This window comes from Kryptolebias marmoratus, linkage group LG6, assembly GCF_001649575.2.
Source record: "Kryptolebias marmoratus isolate JLee-2015 linkage group LG6, ASM164957v2, whole genome shotgun sequence".
In the NCBI taxonomy this organism is placed as follows: Eukaryota; Metazoa; Chordata; class Actinopteri; order Cyprinodontiformes; family Rivulidae; genus Kryptolebias; species Kryptolebias marmoratus.
Genome location: NC_051435.1, coordinates 1,783,639 through 1,790,535, shown reverse-complemented (window position 1 = coordinate 1,790,535; position 6,897 = coordinate 1,783,639). Strand labels below are relative to the sequence as shown.

The window sequence follows — 6,897 nt, the reverse complement described above, 5'->3', positions numbered from 1 at the left end:
GTCATGAAATGACTCGAACGTTTGATGCTCCGACCCTCAGTTTGAGTTTACGAGGTGATCGGCGCTCTGTAAGAGCTGCGGTTTGAACCTTAAATTTCTCTCCCCTCTGGTTCTGCAGGAAGTGGGCCGGGTCTCACGGAAGGTTCTGGAGACATGACACCAAGCGTGTGGAACGAAGGAGCCTTCGTCACCTCGTGTCCGAGGCTTACGGCTCCTTCCTCCTCTGTAATTACAGCGTTATCCGAAATTAAACTGTAAAACCTGGCGAAGCAAATTACAGCTTTTCCTGGGAGCTGGGAGGAAGTGTCTTGATATGTAAACAATACCCCCTCTTCAGCGGCGTTCCCGCTCCTGCCCCACCTCCCCCATCGTTCCGTGGGAATCTCAGGCGGGACAGATTTCCTCTAAGACTGCGGCCCCCCGAACGCCTTCCTGGCCTGAGCATCTCTATGCCTCACTAACGCTCGTCCAAGTTTCTGCACTGATGGGAACATTTCACAGAACGGTTCGGTGCCGCAGCGGCTCGGCGGTCTTATCATCCCGAGGCCGCAGGTTAGACTCCAGCTGTCAGGAAAGTCGGCTCTCTGTGGTGACCCCTGCAGGAGGAAGCAGCTGAAGGAGCAGCAGGATCAGAACGGCGCTGTTGACCCACTCTGATCTAGAAACCCTTGGGCAGAAGAAGGGATTGGGAAACAGAACTTCTCAGCCTGGACTTTGGATGTTGGATGTACCCGGTGGTCACCAACCATCTTTGAGGCTGAGGAGAAACGTCGGACCAGGAGGACAGATGTGAGAAGCAGATTAACGGGCTGATGGAACGATTAGACCACTCCACGTGATTACACAGATATGTCTGACTGCAGCGTTCATCTCATCTATAGCTGCATATCGCCCGCCGCCTTTCATGCCAAAGTTTGAGACAAAGCCCTTGTGCGATCTGTCAGCCCTCAGAGCATGTGTTGGGGATGACTCTGGGCCACTACCACACCAAACCTCAGCTCAACATCTGTCAAACCGACTGGGTTTTAGCCATTTCTGTCTTGGATTACCTCCAATCGTGTTGACTGCACTAATTCTGTCGTTGGGTGACAAAAAGACATCATCTGATCAAAGTAATGAACAAATATAACCATTTTATGGTTAACAAGATGCTTTATTAAAACCAAATTCTTTTAACTTCTCATAGTTAAATGGTTTTCCACATTACTGTTAGCTCTGAGCTTTTTATTCTGTCTACAGATCTGTAAAAAAAGAGGCTTGTTCCAGACTTTTAAAGGCTGGAACCGGATCAGATTTATCTCCTGAAACATAAAACCCAAGAACTTAAAGAGGATGGACATTTCTTTTAACAATAAAACAGTCAATCGTTTGAACATTTTTCAGGAAATATAACAGGCTGGAAACACTGTTGTCTTTCCTTTTTTTAAATACTGAAAATATTACAATCATATTTCAGACCCGCAGGAACTGAAACATTCAGCTTTTTATTTTATTTAATCCAATTATTTAATCTTTCTTGTCCCACTGTAAAGAGTTTGAATCTAAACTGTAATGTTTCTGTACAAACCTGTGAAAATGATTAAGTTTTCCGTCCCGTGTGTGTCGGATCTGTCGTGAACATGTCTGTATTTGCTGCTGTCGCGGTGTGTGTGTGTGTGTGGGGGGCTGTTTACTTTGAAGCTCGAGCCAAGAATTCCTCAGCTTAGTTAACACCAGCGGGGAAATCACCTGGCAAACAAAACACAACAGGCTTTCCTCACTAAATCAACACACACGAGCTTTCATCTGCTCCCACTTACATAACGACAAGAGCAATTATACTCTTTTTAAAAAAGAAAACTCTCATTTTGTCATTTTAGGATAGTCTTACTGTCGGCGCTTAAAGGAAACGGATCAGCTGAGCTTAAAGTCAGAATTGTTCTGTGATTTGATTTGTGTTTACATCATCCCTCGTCTCGTTTCCTTTAATATTCTTACATTATTGTCCTGTTTTTGTTTAAATAGTCAAGAAACCAGCAGATTAATGGTAATAACGTCCTTCTGTTTGGAGGAACTGAGTGACAAGAAGACATTATTATTATTCTAAACTGAAAGAAAGGCTTTATTAAACTAAGTTACTTCAGATTAAGAATATAAAGTTAAACAGGCTTTAAAACTTTAACATTGATAAAGTTGAGCTGTTAATCACCGTCTTGCAAAGCAAAGATTCAAGATGGCTGCCACAGCACTGACCCTGAACTCCTGGGTGGTAGTAGCTGAGGGACGGGCGGGCGACATGCATTTTCTGGTTTCTGTGTGAATCGGAGCTGAAACTAAACGCAGTCTTTGGCTCCGCCACCAAACCAACTGTGTCCTGTTTGAGGCTCGGTTGTTGAACTCCAAATTAAAATCTCAGACTTCCTGTTTCTAGAAACGTTGTGATTTTCTTAGAAAAAACCCCAGAAATCCCGTCTCTCTGCAGCCAGGAATACCTGTCAATCATCTGTTGGTTCCCAGCTGCTCCACAACAACTGTCCTTACTTCTGCAGATTTCCTGCAGCTGCATGATGAATGATTTTACAAATGGCTTCTCCAGATGGGAGCTTTTTCTGTTTTTATTCCGAGGGACCATGACAACCACACGGTGATAATCTCTGCTATGATTACAGAGCGCTGGAACTAACAGCAGCACTTTCTCACAAAGGATGGGAGACGGTTTGACATGAGCGCGTCTCGCTGGAACCCCGAGGTTTGTCCTGGAACAGCCGGCAGAAAGGACAAACAGGAGATTTCACACAAAACAAACAAAAACAGATTTCAGATTCTCTGACGTTTCAGCCACACAGAAGCTTGATGATAAAAGACGATTTAATTTGAGGCAGGAAATAAAAAAGTTCAATCGTTTATGAAGCGAGAACATTTCTGCAGCTTCACTGTTTATCAGACGGCTCACCTAAAGAAAGAGATGTGAGGGAACTCAGAGTCGTGTGATAAACTGCGTTCAGCTGCAGGAAACAAGGCTGGCTGACAAACGTTTGGTTCAACTCCGAAACGTTTAACGGCCACCTGCTTGTTGTTTAAAGAAGCCAAATTAAGGCAACAAGACGAGTCTAATGAAGAATAAAAACCTTTAATGAAGAGAGAAACCAGGGAGACATGAAGGAGCAGAAAACTGAAGCTGAAGGGAGGAGAGAAGAAGAACCAGGTGCTGCAGCTGGCCTCGTTAACTAATTAACTAACCAACCAACCAACCAACCAGGGACAGGCGGGTAATGAGCTGAAGGCAGGACACCAACAGAAAAACAAGTATTTCAAATCTACAAAAACAACAAATCAAACAAATCATGAAAATAATCTGTAATAATCTATAAAACATCAGGGATGATTTACAGATAAACCCAGAACAGTTAAACCAAAGAGAACAGAAGCTAAAAATTAAAAGCATCAGAGGCTAAAAGTTGAAAGAAGCTAAAAGGTAATAAAACACCAGCTAAAAGCTAAAAGGAGCTAAAAGGAGAAAAAGGCTAGCTAAAGGCTAAAAGTCGAGCCTGCAGCTGCAGCTTGATTTTAAAGAAAATGAAGAGATCTCCACGTGTTTCTACGAGGAACATATCTGTAAATAAAGTCAAATATTTTAAAAAAGTATAAAAGTTACAAAACCTAAAGTCCCCTCTCCTAAATCAGCTGAACGTTTTGAAATATGAATGACTAAAAGCAGCTGCAGAAGAAATGTTCTAAAATAAGTCTAAAGCAGAAACTAAACGCTGACTCAGCGTTATTAGTTTGGAAATGATTTCCTCTTCTTTATTTTTAGGCCGGACTTTAAATCCGGCCTGTTTTCTCTGATTCTTTCCTCACAGAAAGCTGGGAATGTTGGAGGAAGTTTCCCCCTCGGATCCAGTGAACCGTGGGGTTGTGTTTGTTGTACCTGTGTGCGGTGTTTACTCATTCAGCCTCCTCTGATTATTTTTCTGCTCGACCCGTTCCCCAGAACCGCTCCGCCTGCAGACGGATCCGGGCTCAGACCGAAGAGCTCACCGGTTTATTTTTCTTCCATGTTTCCTCGGCTGCAAACCCAGCTGCTGACTTGGCAGGATAAAAACGAGCCACGTGCACGACGAGCTCTGACTGAAACCTTAGATCCGGGATTACAAGAAGAGACTTTTCACTGATGGCAAAAATCAATCATGAAATCCTGATTTCTGTGTTTCAGAGAAGCAGCTCGGAGTGACGGGACGGTTCCTGCTGCTCCACGAGGGCGAGGGGGAGGTGAGGGGGGCCGGGACCACAAACTGTCCGCCTGTAGACCGAGTCAGCCGGAGGAACCGGGTTTACAGCCTGGAACTCGGTTCTGATGGACCCAAAAGGTTTCTAAACGCACAAGAAGCTCTGACAGTTCTAGAGCAGAGAACCGAGAAACAAACAGATTAAAGACGGGAAATAAAAGCAGGACAGAAGGAACTGAAGGGACCGTCAGGATCCAAAAAGTCTTTACTGAACATGAAAGAACCACCGAAGAAGAAAACCAGGAGCAGAACCCGTATGATGAGGTTCTAACGAGGCTAAACGAACCCAGAGGGGGGTTGAAACTGAAAAGCCAGGAATGAGAAAGCCACACACCCTGACAGAGACGAGAGACGAGAGAAGCCCTGAAAGCTTCTCAGACTTCCTGTAAACTCAGAGACACCATGATGTCTTCAGGTCCTCAGCAGGAGGACACTTCCTGCTCCTTCACCTCTGCAGGTAGAATATCTGAAATGTTCTGCCACATCAGAGAGCTGCAGAGGACACAGGACTCATCCCGAGTTCTTCGTGTTTAAAACCAGAAACAAACCTCCATGATGCATGCAGCGTATTCAACATTCCTCTGAGGTTCCAGCTGAACATAAACAACAAAAAACTAAATCATCGGGACTTTTTCCTTGTTTAGTTCTTACAGGAAATATAATTAAACTGTGACGTTTGTGGAAGGAATGCCTGTCACCCCCCGCCTTGCAGGGCGGTTTGAAACGGAGACCCTGACTTTAAATGATCTCACCGGACCAACAAGTCTTCTTCCTGCAGGCGGCTTTCCACCAAACACATCATCTTTAAATTCTGCCCTGATGAGTCAGCTGCTCAAACACATGTTGTATCTCAGAACTTCAGGAAACGGAGTTCATCTGACGTATTTAAACATCTCTGTACGTGAAAAAAGAAATGTTTGGAAACTATAAAAAGTGCCCAGAAAGCAAAACACTGTAGCAAAAGGTTTATGGTTTATTTCTTTACGAGAGGTTAGCATCGATTTAAACAGGAATCTCTGAACCTGAAGAACCTGAAAGGACTGACTGCATTAAAGCAACATGTTTTAGAAAAATTTACTTTTATTTTTACCCAAATATGGTTTAAATCAGGGGTGTCAAACCCAGAGATGCAAGGGGGCCAAAATTAAAAATTTGGTCCTGGCCAAGGGCCAATCATGATCAATATTTATTAAAAATTACATAAATTAATTAGTTTTAGATGTATTGTATCAAATCATTCATATAGAAATATCAGTTACCTTTTCCCAGTTACAGATTAGACAGAATTTAGAGCAAACAGACTTTAATGAACACAGACAAATAGATCAAACTTCAAAAAGCTCATCATTAGCTGTCATTTCTTACGCCTCACTCAGCTTTTAAATGAAATTTTTAACATTAAAACAGACAAAAACCTGATCATACAGAAAACTTCAGTTTTTTTTAAGCAAAATAAGAATCAGAGACTCGATCTGAACCAGACTAGAGGGCCGGATGAAATGTTACAGAGGGCCGGATCTGGCCCGCGGGCCTTGAGTTTGACACGTGTGTTTTAAATGTTCTGTAATCTGTTAGTTTTCCTTTCATGCTTTGCTCTTCTTTATGTTTTTATGAAAAAATCGACATTTTTATGGATACAGATACTTTTAATTCAGCCTGGAGTCACGAGTGATGCAAGAAGTGAAGCTTCTGGATCTGCCGTTTTAAAATCAGGACTTGGAGCCAAAATCCAGAACTGCGACCTGAAGCGGCGAGCAGATCCGTCAGAAACACTGAATATCAATCAGGGACAGGAATAAAGTTCCTGACAGTGAGTGTCTGACAGGATCTGGACCTGGTCAATAGGCCTTCCTGTAAGCTTGTTGCTCGCAGGTCTTCTCCGGTGTCAGGAAACAGCAGCACTGATACCGAATGTTACCGTAGATGACACCTGATAGAGCTGATCCTGGATATGGACCCAAAAAAATCCAATCCATGAAGTGTTTGGTGGCCTGAAAAGCTGTGAAATGTTTGTCTGAATCGATCAAATAATGATCCACGACCTCAGGCTTCTGCAGAAAACATCAAAAACAGCAACTGGAGCCGTTTTTAAATGGAGCTTTTAATGCTTTTTACACAATTCGTTGATAGTTTTAGAGATTTTATCAAAGAATGTTCAACTTAAGGTGGGATTTCACGACTTGGTGACTCAAAAGTCAGAGAAAATTAGCAATATTTTGGTTGCAGGGTCACTAAATTCTGGGTGTTTGTGACCAGCGAGCCGCGCAGCCGTCCAAAGTTTGTAAAAACTATTCTTGGCTGCGCACATTATTTCTGTGCCCTCCTCCATTCATGCTGAACCCGCTTGGAGGACACTTTAGAAATGGAAACAGGCAGATTTAAACAAACCTGGAGCGCTCCTGCAGGAGTCAAAGCTCAGAAACTAAACTGAGACCAGTTGGAGACATCCGGGACAATTCTGTGACAAAAATACATGTTCAAAACTCAGGCAATAAACTGAGTTTCAGAGACATTAAACTGAGTTTCAGAGACGTTAAACTGAGTTTCAGAGACATTAAACTGAGTTTCAGACATTAAACTGAGTTTCAGAGACATTAAACTGAGTTTCAGAGACGTTAAACTGAGTTTCAGA

General features: G+C 43.0%; 1 protein-coding gene across 1 annotated transcript in view; it reads right to left on the bottom strand.

The window, feature by feature from the left end:
- gli2a (GLI family zinc finger 2a) overlaps positions 1-6,897 on the bottom strand; it is a 79,388-nt gene that overhangs the window by 42,057 nt on the left and 30,434 nt on the right. The window lies entirely within an intron of this gene.